Below are 24,843 nucleotides of genomic sequence, written 5' to 3' on the forward strand. Positions count from 1 at the left end.
GTTTTTTAAGCAAAGTGTTCCCAAAGTAAAGCACCCGGACACATAAAAAATATTTGAATTACACAAAATTTACTAAAATGGCCCATTCGATGACTGAGTTCTAGATCAACGGAATAGGTTGAAAGGTTTATTAGAAAAATGCAAAAAAATGCAGTGCAGACTCTAACAATCAATAATAATACTTTATTTGGTTTGATACATGACCATAAAAGCTCAGAAAAAAAGACAATGTAAAAACAGCAGAGTATAAAAACATAAGACGTACTATTAAATAGCAGATAAACTCATAGAAACTCACATCACCAGTTTAAGTTCATTATACATACATGCATAGTCGATGCCATGAAGGCTCTCCACGGATAGGAAAATACAGAGCAATACAGATTTAAAATGTTCCCAAGAGGTCTTCAAACTCAGTAGAGAAATCAACATCATTCACAGTAGCATAGGACAGTTCTCTGGCTCACTCCAAATCGAGGGATTTTATACATTATTTTCACATACTAAGTCAGCAAAACTGTAGAATAACCATGGTATGATCAAATATGTTACAATTATAGGAAATTCAAGCAGTCTCATTAAACGCCATATTGCCTTAACACCTGAGCACTATGCCACTATATGAATGATTAGTCTGCCCACTCTGTGCTAATGCCATCCGGAGATGATGGAACAAACTAGATAAATGAACAACTACAAGCTATTATCAATGAATAGGGTACAGTGAGCTAGCGGAAGAACCTTAAAGTAATAGTTGCAGATTCATTGAGAATAGCGTGGACAATGACAATAGAAATAAACAAATATGATTCTGCTTAACAGCGTGTTGCAGAAATAGCAAACAGTGGAATATGCAAGCGGAAGAGAAGGGTGACATCCAATTTGATAACGTTGGCTGCTAAGCCCAAATTGCGGACTAGTTAACAAGGGTCAGGAAAACATATTTCTATTCATCAAAGATAACTTGTCTAAAAGACAACTGTATTACATCAACGTGTACATGTATGATCAAATGTGAACCTGTCATCTGCAAAACTGTTAATGATGGACAAACATACAATTGCACCAAAAACCCTCAATCAACTTCTCCCTCTTCCCCCCCTTTGATTATCTATAATCACTAAAACACACTATCTAATGAGTCAACAATTATAACAGTCTGCATCACTTTCTGCTTCTTTCAGGTCGATTGACCTGTCGGCATGCAAATCTGTTCTAAATATTCAGATCAAAAGCACACCAACAGCTAGGACTGAGACTTGTGTAGTCCCGATACAGACTTTGGATCTTCCCAATTGGACTCCTCAAAAATCCACTTTGGGTAAAGTTCAATGATCAGTACTGAGGCTTTCTCAATAAGAATCAAAGACGCATGTTGCCATTTGAAATTTTATATAAAGAATTAATAGGCAAAATACATGCAATATGCCATTGGTAAGTTTTTCACCAAAGTGAACAAATCATAAGTACAAACACACTCAGTAAAGTTCAATATGAATCTGTCATATATTTACATTCTAAAGGCAGGAAATAGGGAGCTCCAGGATACATAGAGATGCATGTGCTTTTAAAGGACCTTAGACAAAGACTTTCATACATTTTAGGAGACTACATTTGAGGATATTCTCATTTAAGTATTACATTGGATTTTAGTCGTTCTCGCAGTTTATTCGTGCATACTAGTTGATATTTTGCATACTGATAGCTTGAGAGAGTAAGGGTGTCCTTGGTTTAGCACTGTTCTGGGAAACGTCTCTGCGACCATTTTTTTCAGTTACAGTAGACTCGCACTTCTTTATTTAGAACATGCTACAATAATACTAGTCATCGCGTGATACACCGCGACAGTGATTCAAGATGGAGACTGGTGTAAACATGGATTTAAATTAGCAAAAGCCCAGCTTCTAGTGAGGAAAAGAAGCAGCATCTCCCATTAACCTCAGGGGTTTCTCCTTAGATTCTCCCAAGTCCTTCAAGGTGTTGTATCGATCACTTTGCATTTCTTCAACTTCATGTAAAGCCACTTTCTCTTTCTTCCTCTTGTTGCTTCTTATACTCACACTCCATACCATTTCAAGATGCACAAGTTCAGGAAAATAAGCACCCATGCAATGCCAATTAGTATAACCAAGAAAGTTGCTAAAAGCAATTTTAGAATTCCTTCACCTACACTACTAAGCCATCCCCTATCTTAACAAAACCTTTCCCGATACATCCAAATGCAAAACCTAATCCTTCCCTGGTACCTGATTTTTCCATCTCAGTTAGTTCATGTGTTATGCTAGTGATGTCAATATTGTGGCTGTCAAGCTGCTTATCTATGCGTGGAATATTGTTGTGTAGGTTCTACCCTTTGGGAGGTGCTGCACGTTTATGGACAGCATAACTGTTGGGATAGTGTGTGACTGATTCCATGAGCCTCTTCAGGATATTTTGTCCTACAGGCTAGCTAGCTCGCTGTGCCACCATAAGTACCTCTAAACCTAGGTGATTAGCAAATGGTTCTGGCAACCACTGAACATGACAACCCTGATCAACCTGGAATTGAGGTAACATATCTAGAACCCTTTTGCTCAGTTACTCATGCTCTATTCCTCTCAGAGAAATATACAAGGAATACACAGTGGGATATTTTCAATATGTATTGAACCAACGTAATTCTTGTATAAAATATATGTGCTGCAGTGATCAATAGACAGATGCAAAAAAAGTTATTAGAAGTATCAGGACAGTGAACAGAACAAAAAATTCCACCATCGCGCTGAAACAATGTATATATGCAAGCATATAAAACGATGTAGAAATCTGGTGTTCTCCTACAATGCGTCCCCTAACCTAAGTGTCTAGGACATGTGTGTGTTCAGTCAATAACCCCCGTACTGGATGATCCAACCCCCATTACCTAGAGGAGAAGAATGTAGGCCCTGGTTGTGGTCAAGAGCTGGACACCCCTCGTAGGGTTATTAGCAGGCTGCTGAGTAGAAGCATCAGCATGTAGAGACCTCGCCAATGACAGCAAAGTGCTCCTCTGCCAACACCCTGAAGCAGATGTTTATGTATAACAAAACAAGGGGAATCCTACTAACAGTGACTAAGGGAAGCGTTACCCACAGTGGTGTGGGAGGACTTAGTGTTTTTTAAAATACCCCTCACACACCAAAAGGCCCCTTGGTGTCATGCTTCATCATAGGGGTCTTCGCACCCCTCTAGCGGGATGCGGCGTGCTACGACCTACGACTACGCGGGAGCACTTATAATAATGGCTATGTGTGGTGCGAGTGTTAGGGATACTTATGTGAGTGGTGGGATTTAGTGAAGAGTTAAAAAGATACCTGGCTCGTGGGTGTATCGTAAAAACTTTATTCATAACCCCGGGCTGGTACTACTAAAAGAAGTGAAGTGCGAGGTTTGATCTGTCTTATTAATGGACAGTACCTCATGAGTGCGTCTACATGTTTCGGAGCATGTGCTCCTTCTTCAGGACGGGGGCACAACTTCCCCACCTTACTCACGTTTCACACATTTTTAACCTTAAAAGTTTTGTGTAAGTAACAAAAAGTGATTTTTTTTTATTTAAGTGTATAAAAACAAAGGCTATAATGTGCCTACAGCGGTTTTTGCTCAAGTTCCATGCATTTGCATGACCTGAGAAAGAAAAAGAAAAAGGAGATGGTCACCCTAGTCATGGGTAGCTCAGACAGGTGCAGTCACCTGGAACAGACCATTTGCTCAATTGGTCCTGTAAAAGAAAGACTGACAAGACATACAACATAGAAAACACAAATTTTTGTCTCTGAAATGAATATAAAGGAAGTGTGGGTCATACTTAATAGGTATAGCTTGCTTGCTTCATGAGCACTCTAGAACGTCTGGGGGGGTGATTGCTATTTGTGCAATCTAAGTAGAGAAACAATCTGGGTTTTAAAATCATTTCTTACTTACTTTGTTATATGGAATGCTTGTGTTGCAAACTCTATACTCACAAACTCGGGATGAGTTGTCCTCCGTCTTACCCCACACGCTGCTCCGCCGGAATGAATTGGAAAGTCTGCCGTGTGTGGTATTTATACCCGATATTCCTAATTAGTGGTGCTGCCTTTTTAGCCTAAGCGGATGTGATGGTATGCCCAAATAAGGGTGATCCGCCCTTGATTCATAGATTGTTAGGCTAATTGTAGGTCCTTTTAAGGCAGGTCCGGTAGAGCCTGCTCTCTTGTTTGCCCCGTGTCCGTGCGCAAGCCCCGGCAGTCTTTCTTTGCTTCGCGCATGCGTGGTTAGTGTCTACCGTAACGCACATGCGTGATGGCTAGACAGGAGACAGGCGCATGCATACTTTTCTCAATTGTATTAGCGCTGCACATTATTTGACATCATAACGATTACACCCATTGCTTTGAGAGGCGAGGGGATCCTTTCATCGGAAGTAGTCAAGTATATACCAAATATGTAGATTTCGGTAGGGCTACTCAGGTATGATAAAAACATATTGTCGTTTAGATACAACAGAGAAAATATATCCTTCACCAGATTCAGTGGAGCAGCGATTTTTTATGTTCATCAGATTCACTGACACCTGTTTCTGGCAACTTTGGTCAATTATCAGCTGCACATTGATAGGTTGTGAGAGTAACTGCTAGTGAGACAGCTGTCCCCAGGGGACGTCATCATTCAGTCCCAGGATGTGTGTACCCAACTTTGTTCCTTTTGGAATAAGCCTGCTTCTGATGGCTGTGGTTCAATAATTGTCCATCTTTGATCATTTTTTTTTTAAAACATGTTTTTATTGTAGCGAAGTCTCAGAAAAAGCGGGGCACAAAGCACAGCGACATTAGCACTATTAACTTACAAGCAACAAGAATATGCAGTTCCAAGGACACTACACAGCCATGTATGGCCCACATCCCGGAGGCTGGGCGGCGCAGGATCGGGGCATGTCTAACAAGGGAGAAATCCGCATCCGCGCCCCAAGGATAAGCGACGTATCAATGCCTTCGCCATTTTTTAGCACAGCAGAACAATATAGCACATAACAAGTCAAACAACAACAATTTACCCCCAAAATGGCATCTCCAGTACTGATCCAAAAGAGTAGGATATTTGTGTGAGGGCCAGCGAAGGCCTAGTCAATGTCAAGACTACATAGACTCATGAGAATCTCGGCTATATACATTCATACTTAGTCAGGGTATTGTAACGTGGCAACAGAGGACACCTACACGGTCCCACGGCCTCCCCTTCACCACTCTCCCCTCCAGATTCAGACCCCGAAGCATTAGAAGAAAACAACTCAGCGCTAGTGGCATCCGAGTCATCCTCCGCCAGGCCCTCCATGCACAGCATCCTCCAAGCCAATAGATCATCCTGCAACTTTCCATCCCTACGGGTGCGCTGCATGTGGGTCTCTTCAGCTAACGCCCATTCCCTCGCGTCTCTCAACCATAGGGAAATGTCCGGCGCCCTATGGCCCATCCAAGTGATAGCCACTCGTCTCCTAGCCAAGAGCAGTAGGAGTTGCAGGAACTTATAGGTAATCTACTATTTTTTGGTTTAGGCACCAGTGCAAGCAGACATTGGAGTGGGTCCAGTGGAAGCCTGAGTCGCTTGGCCTGGGCAATATACCTCACCACCTTACGCCAAAAGTCCTGGACAAGTGGACATTCCCATGCCAAGTGCAGGAAGCCCGCCAGTCGCACTCCACACCTAGGGCAGTTGTGGCGCCTATCCGCCGATATGCGATGAAGGGAGATCGGTGTCATGTAGGTGCGGTGGACGAAATTAAAGTGAATAAGTTTGAAGCGTGCGTTGCAGGAGACCTTGTGGGTCAACAGCCCGATCCGCTTTCTTTGGGCAGGCTCCAATTCTATTCCCATGTCTATTTCCCAGGCCGCCCAGGCCGGAGCAGACGGGGGGTTTGAATCCCGGCGCATAGCTGAATAGAGGAGGGAGATCAGGCGTCTACCCCTTCCACAGGACATGATGATGTCTAGGGTATTAGTGAGCGGAGGCGCTTCCGGGAACTGGGGCCATGTGATCTTGGCCACATCCTGGAGACTACCATAATGGAGGTATTGTCCCTCACTCAGCTCAAATGACTCCCTAGCACCTTCAAAGGACACAAAGGTGTCGTTCGGGTAGAGGTCCGCTAGGATCTCGCATCCACCAGATCGCCACTCCCGAAAAGACATGCTTTCCTCCAATCGGACCACTGGGGCCAATATCCAGATAGGGAGCTCCCTATGGAACGGCGCATGACACAGCACCTTTTCGACAAAGCGCTGCCAGATATTAGCAGTGTGACGCACCACGTAAGGTAAACCGTCATCCGCTCCGCGAACTTGCATCAAGGCTTCCTGTAGGGCCCTATCAGTTGCCGTACCGGCTAGTAAAGCCAGTTCCCAATTATCATCATCGGCAAACCATCTGGCTGCCGGAAGAAGCTGTGCCGCGTAGTAGTAGAGATCAAACCTCGGGGCCTCGAGGCCACCCTCATCCCAACACCTTGTCAAAGTGTGCAAAGCAACTCTACTGCGCCCACCCGCCCAAAGCACGGAGGTGAGGAGAGAGTTCAATGTGCGGAACACTCGTGGAGGTAATGGACACAAAGAGTTCTGCAGAACATATAAGACCCTAGGGAGCATCACCATTTTGGCTACAGCCAAACGCCCCATAAGGGAGAGAGGGAGTGTGTTCCAAAAGTCAATAGATTTGCGGAGGGCCGTGAGTATCCTGTCGATATTATAGATGAGCAAGGTTTCTGTGGATGCAGCCACCTGGATTCCTAAATATCGGAACGCCGTTCTCTCATAACGGAGGCCCAACCGTTGAAGCTCCGTGTCGGGGTCCGGGACAGTGGAAAAACTAGAGATTTAGCGACATTTATATGCAACCCAGAGGCAGTGCCAAATTTGTCAAGGACTCGCAACAAAGCTGGGAGGGCCTCAGCTGGGGAGGTCAGACAGAAAAGTGCATCATCCGCATAGAGGGAGACCACATTGGTAGTGTCCCCTACCATTATGCCCCAAGACTGTAGTTCAGTGCGGGCGGAAACGGCAAGGGGCTCAATTGCAAGAGCAAAGAGGAGAGGGGAGAGAGGGCAGCCCTGTCGGGTGCCTCTCCCAAGCGACCACTCCGCCAACCGAGCTGATCCCAGGCGCACCCGGGCCCGGGGCTCCCTGTAGAGCACACGGATCCAGTCTCGAAATCGAGGTCCAAACCCCATTTTCTGTAGCACCTGCAGCAGATAGCCCCAGTGCACCGTGTCAAAGGCCTTGGCCAAGTCAACCGAGACCAATACGTGAGGGCCCTCCCTCCCCTTCACCTCATGTAATATATGATTCAGGCGACGTAAATCCACATTGGTCGGGGTGGATTAGCCGAGTCATGAGCGGGGCAAGGCGCATGGACAATAATTTAGTAAGGATTTTCGCATCTGTATTTAGTAGCGTGATAGGACGATACGCCGCGGGATCAGTGTTATCACCTCCTGGCTTCAGAATCATGCATACCTCACCTTGATTCTTTGTAGGCGGAAGAGTACCGGCACGCAGGGCTTCATTATAAACCTGCAAAAGGAGGGGGGCCAGAACATCTCCGAACGCGTGGTAGAACTCGACCGGATAGCCATCACCGCTAGGGGCCTTAGCGCGGGGGAGGGCAGCCATCGCCGTCGTGATCTCACCCAGCGTCAGTTGGGCGTCCAGTTCCTTCATCGCGGCTTCCGGCAGGGTCTGGAATTGGACCTCATCGAGATACAACTGACTGCCGTCCTCTGAAAGTAATGGGTCAGCTTCATGGACAGCTTGCAGATGGCCCGAAGAACCTCAAGAACATCAATTTCAGAGTGGACCATTGTCCCAGCAGGGTTACGTAGAGCTACTATCCTATCGGGTGCAAATTCCCGCTTCAGAATCCAGGCCAATAAACGCCCGGACTTATCCCCCTCACGGTGAAGACGTTGCCTATATTGACCCAGCGTAAATTTATCAAGCCGTGTGAGTATGTCGTGGATCGACACTGAGGCCTCACTCTCAGTCCGAAGATCCAGTGCTCCCGGATCCGCACGAGCCTGGGCTCATTGGAGCACCAGCTCCGCATCTCGCAAGTCAGACAACAACTGTTTCCGGACCCCATAAGAGAGACCCATACACACGCCCCGCACCACTTCTTTTAACGCTTCCCACTTAGTGGAGTACGGCAAGTCCCCTCCCTCCCAGTTGAGCTCCAGATAACCTGTCAGTGAGTCCCCCACATGTTCCCTGGCCACTTGATCCTGCTATAGTATAGAAAAAGGGTTAACCCAATAAAGTCCCTGGGACCTGGGTGTCTAGCGTTAAGAATAAAGGGGTCCCAGTGAGAGAAAGGAACACATTATTTAGAAGCAGTTTAAATAAATCTAGTAAACAAAGAATACATCTATAATGTTTAATTCACATTATAGGAAAAAAGGCAGTGATAAGCAAATACAAAAACTGTAGTTGTATTAGTGCCCCTGGGGGTAGGAGGGACGTGAAGTTGTGAGGGTAGAGTGGGGGGGAATTCGTGACAGTAAAAACACGATATCTATCAAACAATAGTATGAGTTCAAAGCCAAGTATTAAGTGAAGCAAATAATGAATAAATACAAAAGTTCAAGGTACACATGCCCCAATGTCCATATTATACAAGCATTGTGGGTAGGAGGAGGCTGTGTTTGAGGACAAGGACGTGTGTCGACGTTTCGACCCTATTGGAGCAGGAATAGTTGAACTCCTTGCGCGTGGGTCTTCATCAGGACGGGGAGGGGTAGTGGGGCAGACAACCTATTGTTAGAAAGATAATTAAATATGATACTTAATACTGATCAAATCTCGAGTATGTTGTGGGTAGACACATTGTATAGAAGAAACCATACCTGATTAAATCAGTCTTGGGGGTTAGTAATCAGGAGAAAAAGTCGATGACGGATATTCTATCCTGAGAAAAATCATTAATGCACCCATTAAAAATATAGTCAGACTGATTCTATCCTATTAATTAAGGGTAGAAAAAGGAAGTTGTCATTAGACTTACTTCTTAAGTAAAGTCCGGTTTCCAAGGGAAGAAGATCCGAGCACTGGATGGGGAGAGCCACTCAACGAATCTATACAGAAGGGGAACAGCATTCAGATTGAGCCAATTCGAGAGGAAACACTCGGATTGAGAATATATGGTAGGCAGGGCTTACCGAGTAGCGTGGAGGTTCTTGCTAACCCCAATAATTCGAAGGATAGTGTCCGATTCAATCAGGAGCCGTATCCTGTAGTGGGGAGAGAGTAACGGGGCGCCTTTGTTATTAAATTGGCGGGGGGGAAGAGCCATCAAAGTGTTATCTGGCGGGAGCCAGTAAATGCGAGGGCTTACCAGGCGTGAGCGATTCGGCGTCTCTCTCGGGAACCTCGAGGAGAATGCGGAACTACCTGATGCCGTCGTTAACATGACAACAAGGGGTCACGTGGGTAAGTGTAATGGAAAAAAGACTCCAAAGAGTCGTCCGTAACCAGGGAGATCAAAATAATTAATAGGGTTACGTTCGGAGAGAAAGACTCACAAAATCGGAGGAATTGGTTACCGAAGATTAAGTAAATTCACAGCTGGACATTAGCACCAGAACGTCATATTAAATTATGGATTATGAGTGTAACAAAGTAGGCTTAGTTGGAAAAGCCAAACACGTGAGAATAAAACACAAAAAACATGCCTATCCGGGGATGATAAAGGCAGTGGTCAAATGCATGAGGCATTTAAAATAAAGTTAAGTAATTTAACTGCGTACCTATCACAAGATGGTAAAGGCAGTATTCATTATTGCAAGACAGGAAATTATTGTCTAATCATAACATACATTCGTATAGAGGTAGCTGTCAGATCAGTTTGTCATAGGGCAATCAGTTAGTATTTGATCGGGACATATACTGCGTACCTGTCACATGACGGTATAGGCAGTGTCAGTCTGTACCAAACATATACATAAACTACCAAGGTTAAAGAGAAACACATCATACGATCAATAGAAAGTAGGTTAACATCTTTAAAAAGCTGGTTAACATCATTATGGTAGAGTGGCAAGCTGTGAAAAGGAGCTGTCTTGTTCATTCAAACCTGAGTGAATGGAGTCGAAAAAGAACATCCATTTAAGTTCCCTGATGTTAAGTATATTCGAGATATTCGAGGTTGTAATTGAGAAAGCTACTTTAGGCCCAAGGGGAGGTAATATCTCGAATATACTTAACATCAGGGAACTTAAATGGATGTTCTTTTTCGACTCCATTCACTCAGGTTTGAATGAACAAGACAGCTCCTTTTCACAGCTTGCCACTCTACCATAATGATGTTAACCAGCTTTTTAAAGATGTTAACCTACTTTCTATTGATCGTATGATGTGTTTCTCTTTAACCTTGGTAGTTTATGTATATGTTTGGTACAGACTGACACTGCCTATACCGTCATGTGACAGGTACGCAGTATATGTCCCGATCAAATACTAACTGATTGCCCTATGACAAACTGATCTGACAGCTACCTCTATACGAATGTATGTTATGATTAGACAATAATTTCCAGTCTTGCAATAATGAATACTGCTTTTACCATCTTGTGATAGGTACGCAGTTAAATTACTTAACTTTATTTTAAATGCCTCATGCATTTGACCACTGCCTTTATCATCCCCGGATAGGCATGTTTTTTGTGTTTTATTCTCACGTGTTTGGCTTTTCCAACTAAGCCTACTTTGTTACACTCATAATCCATAATTTAATATGACGTTCTGGTGCTAATGTCCACCTACGAAGTTACTTAATCTTCGGTAACCAATTCCTCCGATTTTGTGAGTCTTTCACTCCGAACGTAACCCTATTAATTATTTTGATCTTCCTGGTTACGGACGACTCTTTGGAGTCTTTTTTCCATTACACTTACCCACGTGACCCCTTGTTGTCATGTTAACGACGGCATCAGGTAGTTCCGCATTCTCCTCGAGGTTCCCGAGAGAGAGGCCGAATCGCTCACGCCTGGTAAGCCCTCGCATTTACTGGCTCCCGCCAGATAACACTTTGATGGCTCTTCCCCCCCGCCAATTTAATAACAAAGGCGCCCCGTTACGCTCTCCCCACTACAGGATACGGCTCCTGATTGAATCGGACACTATCCTTCGAATTATTGGGGTTAGCAAGAACCTCCACGCTACTCGGTAAGCCCTGCCTACCATATATTCTCAATCCGAGTGTTTTCTCTCGAATTGGCTCAATCTGAATGCTGTTCCCCTTCTGTATAGATTCGTTGAGTGGCTCTCCCCATCCAGTGCTCGGATCTTCTTCCCTTGGAAACCGGACTTTACTTAAGAAGTAAGTCTAATGACAACTTCCTTTTTCTACCCTTAATTAATAGGATAGAATCAGTCTGACTATATTTTTAATGGGTGCATTAATGATTTTTCTCAGGATAGAATATCCGTCATCGACTTTTTCTCCTGATTACTAACCCCCAAGACTGATTTAATCAGGTATGGTTTCTTCTATACAATGTGTCTACCCACAACATACTCGAGATTTGATCAGTATTAAGTATCATATTTAATTATCTTTCTAACAATAGGTTGTCTGCCCCACTATCCCTCCCCGTCCTGATGAAGACCCACGTGCAAGGAGTTCAATTATTCCTGCTCCAATAGGGTCGAAACGTCGACACACGTCCTTGTCCTCAAACACAGCCTCCTCCTACCCACAATGCTTGTATAATATGGACATTGGGGCATGTGTACCTTGAACTTTTGTATTTATTCATTATTTGCTTCACTTAATACTTGGCATTGAACTCATACTATTGTTTGTTAGATATCGTGTTTTTACTGTCACGAATTCCCCCCCACTCTACCCTCACAACTTCACGTCCCTCCTACCCCCAGGGGCACTAATACAACTACAGTTTTTGTATTTGCTTATCACTGCCTTTTTTCCTATAATGTGAATTAAACATTATAGATGTATTCTTTGTTTACTAGATTTATTTAAACTGCTTCTAAATAATGTGTTCCTTTCTCTCACTGGGACCCCTTTATTCTTAACACTTGATCCTGCAGCAGGTCAGCCGGCAATCTCCACGTCCACGGGCGCGCGGCTCAATCAGGCCACTGCGCCACACACGTCACCGGGGCATGATCCGATAAGTACCGAGCCTGGTGAGTGACGGACAAGGTAACGGAAGTGTTGAAGTTAGCCGCGAGTACGCGGTCCAGCCTACTGTGCGTACCGTGGGTCGGAGTGTAGCACGTGTACAGCTTCTGGGTGGGGTGGCAAGTGCGCCACACGTCCCTTGCCCCAAGGTTATGCATCACCTCCCGCAGACTTGCCGTCATACGAGCCTTAGTGCCCGCCCTAGGTGGATGGCGGTCCAGCTCATGGTCCAATATACAATTGAAATCCCCAAACCAGAGGAGGGGCGCGTCTAAGCTAGGAGCCAGTAGATCTTGCACCTGAGAGAAAAAGGACGGGTCATCGGTATTCGGGGCATATGTGTTAAGAAGCAGGAGTTCCCTATCGTCAAGTCGAAGCCTCGCCAATATGTACCTGCCTTCTATATCCGCGTCTATATATTGTACAGTCCAGGGTGTCCCCAGGGCCACCCAGATGAGAACCCCCCTAGCGTATGTAGAGAAGGAGGAGTGGAAGATCTGGCCACTCCATTTCATGGACAATCGCTGTGCACCATCATCATCCAGATGGGTCTCCTGTAAGCAGGCGACCGAGACCCTATGACGTTTGAGGAAGGTGAAGACCCTGTGTCGTTTAGTGCAGGTGCCCAGGCCACGTACATTCCACGTTAAAAACTTGAAACCCATGTCATAGTAGTGTGCCCACACGGGCCATATCGTAGGAAGATCGCAAACCAGGACCTCCCGGCCCCCACCATATATGAACCTGGAGGCGCAACCCAGAGTAGGAGCCCCCCACCATTCGGAATCATTGTGTTCAAGATGCCAATGGAACCTCTGTCGTGAATCCCACCCCACCCCCCAACATCCCCAACACTCAAAACTTTCGCAAAACCCCATTCCCGCCCCCCACCCACGAGCAATAGGATAGCAACAACCAAAAACGCCACCCCGCCCTTCCCCCGCCAGTGCCAGGACGTACACAGCCACCCCATACCAACCATACACCCCACAACCACACACACCAAACCAAACCCACCCACCTTCCCTTCCAGCTCCCCGAAAGACCCAAGTAACCCACGAAAAAACACCCGGGCATGTCCCTGCAATATTGTCAGCAAGATGGAATAGCATCATTCCGAATTCCGGCCAGTTCCTCAGCCCCCCTCCCCAAACCCCAGGTCACCAGAGCGCCAGTCCCAGAACATGGTCCAATATCCAGGGGAGCCCCAACAGCAAGAAGGGGACGAGGCAGCCCAGTACACCATTAGCAGGTGGCCACCCAGGCCGAGGATATCCGTACAGACGGTCACATTGGGGGCCAAGCAAAGGAACAAAATGAACAAGAGCAAAGGAAAGGGAAAGGATTATTCCAACCTCGTGTCAGTCAGAGCCGTTTCCGGGATCACCGGAGCCGCCGATCCGCACTCAGGGGCCTCTTTTGCAAGGTGTCCGGCACCAATATCTCACTGGGGTTACGAGCTCCAGGCGACCCCTGACCCGCTCTCTCTGGCGAGGATTCCATACGGATAGCTCCATCAGCTCCCACCGTGGGTCTAGACTCAGGGGAACCCCGGGATCCAGATCTTCATCCTCGTCGACCACAACGTTTCCTCTGCGGTCTGGTCCCCCAAGTCTCACGCGGGCCACCTCGTTCCCCTGGAGGCAAATCATCACCCCTGATCTCAAGCCACTCCCACTCCGCTGGCGTCTCGAAAAAGTGTGCACGGCCCTGGGCCAGAACCTTCAGTTTGGCAGGATACAACAGCATGTACTGCAGCTGCATATCGCGTAGTTTCTGCTTGACCCCCAGATATGACTTCCTCTGCTCCTGTACTTGTTGGGTATAGTCAGGATAAATTGAGATTCGGCTATTCTCGATCATGAGGGACTCTGATTCTCTTGCCGCTTTAAGGATACAATCCCGGTCTTTGTAATTCAGGATCTTCGCGATGAGAGCTCTAGCATCCTCACCCGGTCACGGAGGGAGCACAAGGGCTCTGTGCACCCGCTCCACTATGAAGACACTGGACAATCCAGTCGGGCACAGCTGTTCACGAATCCACGTTTCCAGGAATCGTTCAGGATTCCCCGCCTCAAGCCGTTCAGGAACCCCCAGGACCCTGATATTACTTCGGCGCGCCCTCCCTTCTGCATCCTCAGCCCGTCGTTCCAATGCACGGGTAGTAGAGGTGATTTGGGCAAGCGATTTCTTCAAAGACGCCACTTCCCCCTGCAGTTGAGTGATATTGCCCTCTGCATCCGAAACTTTATCCGCTACTTTACGGAGGTCTGTTCGCAAGAGATTGACATCCACTGAAACCATCTCTATTTGGCGCTCTAGGGCAGAGTGGGACCCCTGGATAGCTTTAAGGAGTTCAGCTCTGGATGGCTCCGCAGCCCCCTCTCCACCATCATCCGTTCCAGTTTGCCGTGTGATTCGCTGCGGCTGGAGACGCGGGGTAGTGTATTGCACTATTGTGTTGGGTTGGGTGGTCTTCCCAGATCGGCCTGTGCGGCCCGTCATATTGGCGCCTGCAGCGCCCCAACAACGCACTCCAAGGCACCACACCCGGGTACCACCGGTCCTGGGGGAGCCTCCCAATCAGGTTCAGGACAAGGATAATTGGCGGCACAGAATCGCACACAAAGTCACTGGCAACTCAGTACAAGCAGCCCCTGAAGTAGATCAGCCAATCCAGTAGGCAGCACAGGGTAGAGACAAGGTAGGTACAGCTCCTCACGACCCCCTTAGCACAATGGAGACCATAGCTTGGCACCCCCTCATGGGAGCAGGGGTCCGGGCAGGCGGCAGCGCAGGCTCAGATTCCTCTCTCGCAGCCTGAGGACGCTCACCGCCAGATACCAGCCTGCAGACAGCTCCTAACAGTCTCCTAGGTCGCCCCCCCCCAACAGGGGTCTACAGTGGCCGATAGACAGGCACACCTCGCTACGCTGCTTCACTGCCTCTCCCCAGGCGCAGCGAAAATGGCGGACTTGTGGGGGAGGGGGCGCAGGACCACCGTGGCCACGTGGGCGCCTGTTTCCATGCCCCCCCAGGGCAGCAGGGTGGTAATGTTCAGGAGCCAAACACAGTTTTAAAATCCAGGGGGGGGCAAAGGGGGGCCGGGGCGCTGCTCCTATCGGCTGCCGTCCCCCAGATCAGGCGAGGTCAAGCTCTAATGCAGGCGGGGACCCCCACTCCAGCCGTGCCGACACACGGAGAGTACTTACGGCCCTCGCCTCAAAGCTCTCGTCTCAAGCGGCCCCCCAGGCGATCACCGGCAGCTGCCTCGACTCGGGCGGGGCTCCGCCTCCGGGACCCGGCCAAGATGGACGGCACCTCCGCTCCGCCCCTTCTCTCACCTCCGAACGCCGAGGCGGAAAGCCGCTGTCTCCTTCCCGGTCAGGGCCGCCTCCAGGAGATCAGGGGAACGCCGAGTCCCGTCAGGGGCCCGTCCTACCCGCCAGCATCAGGCTTACCGCACGCCGTATAGGCCTGATCCACGGCGTTGCATAGCGCAGCGCGCCTCCGCTACCTCCGGCAATGTTTAAATCCCCGAATACGAAGGGGTCCAGGACCGCGTCTGCAGCTCATCAGTCCCAGGTGGGTCAGGGGGAGTTCCGACACAGGTTCCAGGTGCCCGGGCAAGAGGATAATGCAGGATCCTCTTCGGGACGGAGCTGGTGGAGCTCACGTCCTGTCAGCCATGTTGCTTGGCCACGCCCCCCCCATCTTTGATCATTAACACAGTGCTGTGTTTCGAGGTAGTGTGTTGCCATCTTCGTCGTGCTTTTTTTGCAACGTACATTGCTTTTGTGCTCATTAATATGTGTTTTTACAGCTCTGGTGGTCATACCCACGTATTCCAAACCACAGGGGCAAGTGATTAGGGAGACAACATTCTTGGTATTGCAGTTCGTGAAATGTCGCTGTTTCCACGTGGTGCCATTTCTGAATGTTAGCATACTGCTCTTTTGTGTTAGGTGGCAGCTACTGCAGTTACCACATGGGAAATTACCTTGTATCCCAATGGTGTTTTGTCTTATATCATTGTTGGGTTTTGGACTTGTATGTACCAAAATGTCTTTAAAGTTTCTACCTCGGCGGTGTGTGTACATTGGTTTCTCCAGGTTAAGTGTGCCACAGTTCAGTATAGCCCAGTGTTTATTAATGATTTTAGAGACTTCATTGGACATAGTGGTGTAGGTGGTGACGCATATTGGTCGTCTGTTTTCGTTTGTCTCCTGTTGTTTGTCCTCCAGTAGGACATCCCTATCGTTGTTCGTTTCATGGCTTTGTTGATGATTCTTACTGGGTACTGCCTCTGTATCAGTTTCTCTTTTAGGTCACATTCCTGAGTCCTGAACTCAGTTAGCTCAGTACAGTGCGTCTGAGGCGTACAAATTGACCGTACGGTAAATTTTCTCTCAGGTGTCTCGGGTGGAAACTGTCATATCTTAATAGGCAATTCCTTGCTGTGGGTTTGAAATGGGTTGTGCTTTTGAGCCTACCCCCTTCGGTGTAAATGTTTAGATCCAGGAACACCATTGATTGGTTGGAGACTGTGCTGGTGAATTTCAAGAATGCATTCTGATTGTTAAGCCATGTCAGGAAATCGACTGCAGACTGTTGATCTCCGTCCCAGATGACCAAGACGTCGTCGATATACCTTTTCCAGGTATTGATGTTATTCCTGTATGGGTTATCCGCATGAAGAATTTTGGTTGTCTCCAAGTGGTGGACATAAAGTCCAGCCAGACTTGGAGCAAATGTACTACCCATGCTGGTACCATGGCTCTGTAGGTAAATGGTTGATTTATATTGAAAAAAGTTTTGCTGTAGTGTCAAAGAAATTTACTCGAGGACCAGACTCCTTGGTGTTTGGTATTTCCGTGGTGTCGTAAACAGAACTTCCTCAATAATTAGGAGTGTTTCATCATGTGGTAAGCTCGTATACAATCTTTCCACGTCCAAACTCATTAAGAGTTGGTTCGTTGGGTCAAAAGTTCTGTCCTGTAGTAGTTGAAGGACCGATTTTGTGTCCTTTAAATAGGTGTCGGTGGACTGTACCAATGGGCGTAAAAAAGCGTCTGCAAACTTAGATAGTGTCTCTAGGATTGAGCCAATTCCCGACACAATGGGTCTGCCTGGTGGTTTTGTGATATTTTTATGAATTTTTGGGATGCAATAGAAATAGGGGATGCGCGGAGCTGACTGTGTTAAAAACTCAGCTTCCTTTTTGCTCAGCCAGTCATGTGCAAGCCCTTCCTCAATCATGCCCCCTATTCTTGTGCGCAATTTCTCAGTGGGATCCTCCTGTAAGACGGTATAGTTACGCCTGTCTGACAGTAGTCTCATACATTTTGTGTCGTATGCCTCCGTGGTCTGTAGTTCGATGGCGCCACCCTTGTCCGCTGGTTTTATGATTATTTCTTTGTTATCCGCCAGTTCTCTTATGGCTTGTTGTTCCTGTTTGCTGGTGTTGTGAAAAACACTGGTATTCGTCACATTGATTTTGTTCACTTCTGTCATATTGGCTTTTTCAAAAGTTAAGAGTTCAATTGGTAGTGATGAATCAGGAGGGGTGAATGTAGATTTTGGTCGTAAGCCCGTGTCTGTTGGTACCACAGTTGATGGTTTGTTTTGGAAGAAGGCTTGCAATTTCAACTTCCTGATGAAGTCTTGTATCTCCATATTGAGTTTGGAGATATCTGGTTTGTGTGTAGGTACGAAATCCAGTCCTTTGTTTAGCACGTTTGTCTGAATTTCAGTTAAGGGCCAGGGGGTCAAATTGACCACTAGGTCCCCCTCTTGTTTGTTGAGGGATGGTTCGGGAGGGATCCCGTCATGCTCCTCATGGTTCGGGAGTTGCCCTGATCTTGATCCTCCCATGCGACATTGTTGCCTTTTTTGTTCCTCCCCCGTTCTCCGGGGTGCGTGCCTAAAAAAGGTTGCAGACTGTAGAAGCCATTGTTGTACTCAGGGTTCCATTGTTGGTAGTTGGGTCCCATAGTAGGCGGGCCGTATTGGAAAAGGGGTAAATTGTGGTGGGCCCATATATTGTGGGTATTGGAGTTGGGGTTGATATCCTCTCCACCCTCTTTGTCTGGGGAACTGCTGTCTCCTTTGTCTCCAGCCTCCTCTCCGTGGTCTATATCCTTTGTTGCCACTTGAATTAGAGCTTGATGACCCGTTATCAGAGCCATCACTGTCAATATCGCTGTTGGAATTTTTTGAAACATAGTCAGGTTTATTGTATGGATATGCCCCCTCTGGTGTGAATTTGTCTTTATCTTTACTTAGTTTGTTAAATTTACTTTGTTTTAATGTGAACTCAAATTCGGTCATTTGTTGATTGAGTTCATCCAACCGTACTTTCAGATCAGAAGGGGATATATAAGTATTGAGTTGTACTTCAATTTCTTTTATCTCAATTTTAAGTTCCTGGGTGATCCTTGCTGCTGTCTTTACTATCAAGACCAGCTAATCTCTTGAGCAGTGCCATGGTTAGTGTCTACCGTAACGCACATGCGTGATGGCTAGACACAGAGACCGGCGCGAAGCAAAGAAAGACTACCGGGGCTTGCACATGGACACGGGGCAAACAAGAGAGCAGGCTCTACTGGACCTGCCTTAAAAGGACCTACAATTAGCCTAACAATCTATGAATCAAGGGCGGATCATTCTTATTTGGGCATACCATCACATCCGCTTAGGCTAAAAATGCGGCACCACTAATTAGGAATACCGGGTGTAAATACCACACATGGCAGACTTTCCAATTCATTCCGGCGGAGCAGCGTGTGGGGTAAGACGGAGGACAACTCATCCCAAGTTTGTGAGTATAGAGTTTGCAACACAAGCATTCCATATGACAAAGTAAGTAAGAAATGATTTTAAAACCCAGATTGTTTCTCTACTTAGATTGCACAACTAGCAATCACCCCCCAGACGTTCTAGAGTGCTCATGAAGCAAGCAAGCTATACCTATTAAGTATGACCCACACTTCCTTTATATTCATTTCAGAGACAAAAATGTGTGTTTTCTATGTTGTATGTCTTGTCAGTCTTTCTTTTACATGGCCAATTGAGCAAATGGTCTGTTCCAGGTGACTGCATCTGTCTGAGCTACCCATGACTAGGGTGACCATCTCCTTTTTCTTTTTCTTTCTCAGGTCATGCAAATGCATGGAACTTGAGCAAAAACCGCTGTAGGCACATTATAGCCTTTGTTTTTATACACTTAAATAAAACAATGTTTCACTTTTTGTTACTTACACAAAACTTTTAAGTTACAAATTAGTGAAACGTGAGTAAGGTGGGGAAGTTGTGCCCCCGTCCTGAAGAAGGAGCACATGCTCCGAAACATGTCGACGCACACATGAGGTACTGTCCATTAATACGACAGAACAAACCTCGCACTTCACTTCTTTTAGTAGTACCAGCCCGGGGTTGTGAATAAAGTTTTTTCCGATACACCTACGAGCCAGGTATCTTTTTAACTCTTCACTAAATCCCACCACTCACATAAGTATCCCTAACACTTGCACCACACGCACCACACATAGCTATTACTATAAGTGCTCCCGCGTAGTCGTAGGTCGTAGCACGCCGCATCCCGCTAGAGGGGTGCGAAGACCCCTATGATGAAGCATGACACCAAGGGGCCTTTTGGTGTGTGAGGGGTGTTTTAAAAAACACTAAGTGCTCCCACACCACTGTGGGTAACGCTTCCCTTAGTCACTGTTAGTAGGATTCCCCTTGTTTATGTAACTAAGCCTGTGGAGTAAGAATCCTACATCATTACTCTACCTCCCTCTTTTGTTAAATTGCATATGTATAACAAAAGGCATCTTTGCCTTGGGCCGAGATCTTGTTCATGCTGTCATTGTTTTTGTGCTATAGATAGTTCTGTCGCCATATGTATGAAATAAATATTCACATTTTCACAATGTATGTATAAACCTTTTACATGCTGTGTCAAGATAATATGATAGCATTCTTGCGGTTTTATGATTTTTATTCTTTTAGCATTTTTGTCTGTATTTACCCATATTTATTTTTTGCCCACTTTATCTGTATTTATCCATATTTATTTTGCATTTTGCAGATAAATGAAGTTGTAAAACTGTGCATTTCCATATTTATTTAACTGATAGACACACATTCATACTTTGATGTCTGTCTGTTTTAGCTCTGTCAGCTGCCAAATATTATATAACAAAACATCCACTGTTAAATATTAGTATTATAACACAAATGTTTTTTAAATTTCCCATACTGTCTATCTGCTCAGCTGTTGGCCTTTAATTCATGAAAGACAGCAGAGTCACTTAAAAGTAGCCCAATTGTCTGTAATTATCCACTTTTAAAAATAAATACAGACAGAAAACACACTGTTTTCTGTCTGTATTTATCTGCAAAAAACAATAAAAACGGAAAACCGGTAGCCTTATTTTTAAGCAAGTATAGTTTACTAAAAACTAATATTTATTGTCATAGTTGCAAATGTGTGACAAAACTCATTGTGTGACAGTGAGGTCAATTTTAGGATGAAACCTGTGTACACGTAGAAATGGCAGTGTTTCCTTCTAGGCATAACTGGGATACATGACAATATAGACAAAGCATTTCTGAGCCTGAATGACTTTGCAAACTCTGCCCTCCTTCCTGAGGAGCAAATCCAACGCAAGACAATTTTGCCTAATTATATCTCTCATTGCAAGCAATTCTTTACTGATTACAGTTAGTGGTCCTGCATTGTCAGTAGCAAGTAGACCTACAAATATGGACATCTTTCTAATTTTTGCATCACTTAGTGCTACATGTATAGAAGGTACAAGCGCTCGAACAACATCGTTAAGGTTCTGTTTGAAGCTACGCTTGCTTCACCTTATGTATGCCCAAGAGCAAAATCCAACTCATCTGTGTGATAAATCCTCAGAAAAACTAGGGCTGCATAGCAATTACCTACCAAGTTGCATGGCAATTGTAAATAGGTTGACTTATCACACACGTAATAGATGCCTTTTATCCTTGTCTTTAATTTTGAAAAGGTTTCTCCCTTAACTAAGCAACTATGCTCACATTTGCTCTATCCCAGCTTCTCAATAGTGTTCTTTCCCTCTGGTTGCTGTACTATACATAAAGAGCCCTTCTTGGCGACATCACTACTAAATCTTGGGCGCAGTTCTTTGAAGGTCTCCTTACCCTTTCCAATAATATGTTCTGCACCTGTCTTCCTTTTCCTTGTCTCTTCTTCTATCCTTATCCTCTCATTCAGTTAATCTACAACTACCCTTTCATCTTTACTAATTTTACAGGTTGCATCATGCATACTTTGGTTAGTAATGCTCATGTTACTTACAGAGGTAAAGAAGTTCATCATATACTCATGCTGATCCCTTGACTTAAGCTCTTTCTAAGAATGATCAACATGTTTAGTAGCCCACAAATACAGATTTGCACCAGTTACAATTGGCACATCTTCTAAAGCATTATCAAAAAAACGGAATAGAACAATTTAATTGAATCTTGTTGGTAAAAGTGAGCAAGGAAAGGAGTAGGACAAAGATAAGTGAAAATATGTTGCTCTCTCAGCTGTGGAGGCTTGAAGGTAAGAGCAAACAAAGCAATTCTGTGCTTCCATACCTTGCACGTATTCAGATAGCGTTTGATAATGCACATTATAACTGTACACACTCTCATGCCTTGGGACGTGTGAGACCTTACTTGTGTGCATGTATAATGACTACAGACTTAACAGTGAAGTTTTTCAGAGTGTGAGGGATATCTCCTTAGAACAGATAAATATCCACCAGCCATCCAAACATGGGAATAGAAATGGCAAGTGCCAAACCTACAAGAAAAACTTATCAGCATTGCTGCGCCATGTTAGGTTAAATCAGATCAGGGAAATCTCAGAATTTCGGATGATGATGTTTAGTCCTCTAGGCGCTACCCTATCACCACAATCCTACCTCGAAAGCGACAGGGATTCTTTTCTGTATCTTCTGGAGGCATAATTGAGCTCACGCCCTCTCCCCATTTCCCTAACTTTCTGACTGTCCTTTCAACATTTGTCGGTGATTAAAATGGATATGCTCTAGGTATGGCTTGTCTTGGTCTCAGGGAGGTCCTTCAATGTCAGAAAAGCAGTCACCAGATTAAAAGTTGGTTTTTGCAAGACACGTCCAATCTGGGCCTAACCTTTCTATCTCCTCTAGGTTGTTTGGGAGTGGTCAAGTCTACTTTTTCATCCAGGACATCAGGTTGATCAATTGGCACTGGTTCTACTAACTCTCTATCCCAGAGGTCTTCAATCTGTGGGGCGAGACCCCCAGGGGGGTCGTGGAGTCCTTGGAAGGGGGTCGCAGATTCTGTCAGGGGCATGCAATTCCTGGCGTTGGGCTGATCGAGGGTGCTCATGGCGGAGGCCTAATTCACACCGAGGTGTGAAAAACATCAAATGCTCATTAACAAGTAGAAGGTCTTTTAAAGAGCTGTCAAGTACTCGGGAGTGGCTGTGTGTGTGTCCCTTAAACGGTTTCAGCCAGGCTTACACACAGGAGCTGGGGGAGGGAGGAATGTGGGTGGGGGGTGGGGTCAGGGGGAGCAGGCTGCAGTGTAGCTCTTTGAGTATAATGGATGTTGCGCGCCTGGAGCTGTGGGTCCCGTGACACGTCCCGCCCTCTCGCCCCCAGCAGGCAGGCACAGAGATGCCCTCCCATGAGCGGAAAAGAAGGAAGAAGACACAGAGATACTGACCCCCCCCTCCTTACCCCCCATGAGAGAGTCACAGAAAAGGTGGGTGGATGAATGATGGGTGGATGGATGGATGTAAGGATGATGGATGGATGGATATGTGAAAAGGTGGGTGGATGAATAATGAGTGATGGATGAAAGGGTGGATGGATGGATGGATGAAAGGGTGGATGGATGGAAGGATGAAAGGGTGGATGGATGGATGAAAGGGTGGATGGATGGAAGGATGGAAGGGTAGATGGATGAAGGATGTATGAATGGATAAAAGGTTGCATGGATGAATGATGGATGGATGGATGTATAAAAAGATGGGTGGATGAATGATGGGTGAATGGATGGATGAAAGGGTGGATGTATGTATGGATGGAAGGATGAAAGGGTGAATGGATGAAGGATAGATGGATGAAGGATAGATGTATGTATGTAAGGATGAAAGGGTGGATGGATGAAGGATGGATGGATGGATGAAAGGGTGGATGAATGAATGAAAGGGTGGATGGATGGAAGGATGAAAGGGTGGATGGATGGATGGATGAAAGGGTGGGTGGATGTATGGATGGATAAAAAGTTGTATGGATGAATGATGCATGGATGGATGTGTGAAAAGGTGGGGGATGAATGATGGATGGATGGATGGATGAAAGGGTGGGTGGATGGATGGATGAAAGGGTGGATGGATGAAGGATAGATGTATGGATGGGAGGATGAAAGGGTGGATGGATGTATTGATGGATAAAAGGTTGCATGGATGAATGATGGATGGATATGTGAAAAGGTGGGTGGATGAATGATGGGTGGATGGATGGAAGGGTGGATGGGTAAAGGATGGATGTATGGATGGTAAGATGCAAGGGTGGATGGATGAAGGATGGATGTATGGATGGAAGGATGAAAGGGTGGATGGGTAAAGGATAGATTGATGAAGGATAGATGTATGGATGGAAGGATGAAAGGGTAGATGGATGAAGGATGGATAGATGGATGGATGGCTGGATGAAAGGGTGGGTGAATGGATGAAAAGGCGGATGGATGGAAGGATGAAAAGGTGGACGGATGAAGGATGGATGGATGGAAGAAAGGGTGGATGGATGTATGGATGGATAAAAGGTTGCATGGATGAATGATACATGGATGGATGTGTGAAAAGGTGGGGGGGTGAATGATGGGTGGATGGATGGAGGAAAGGGCGGGTGGATGGATGTATGGATGAAAGGGTGGATGGAGGAAGGATGGATGTATGGATGGGAGGATGAAAGGGTGGATGGATGTATGGATGGATAAAAGGTTGCTTGGATGAATGATGGATGGATGTGTGAAAAGGTGGGTGGATGAATGATGGGTGGATGGATGGAAGGGTAGATGGGTAAAGGATAGATGTATGGATGGAAGGATGAAAGGGTAGATGGATGAAGGATGGATGTATGGATGGAAGGATTAAAGGGTGGATGGATGAAGGATAGATGTATGGATGGAAGGAAGAAAGGGTGGATGAATTGATGAAAGGGTGGATGGATGGAAAGATGAAAGGGTGGACGGATGAAGGATGGATGGATGGATGAAAGGGTGGATGGATGTATGGATGGATAAAAGGTTGCATGGATGAATGATGGATGGATGTGGGAAAAGGTGGGTGGATGAATGATGGGTGGATGGATGCAAGGGTGGATGGGTAAAGGATGGATGTATGGATGGAAGGATGAAAAGGTGGATGGTTGAAGGATGGATGTATGGATGGAAGGATGGATGGAAGGATGAAAGGATGGATGGATGTGTGAAAGTGCAGATGGATGAATGATGGATGGATGCGATGAGGTCTAACAGGCGCATTTATGGTTGTCAAAAGTTGATGATGAGGAGTACCAGTTTCTAGAAACTTTTGTCAGAAGGGGGTCCTTACGCCTAAAAAGG

The sequence above is a fragment of the Lissotriton vulgaris genome, chromosome 5, assembly GCF_964263255.1.
Source record: "Lissotriton vulgaris chromosome 5, aLisVul1.2, whole genome shotgun sequence".
Taxonomy (NCBI): Eukaryota; Metazoa; Chordata; class Amphibia; order Caudata; family Salamandridae; genus Lissotriton; species Lissotriton vulgaris.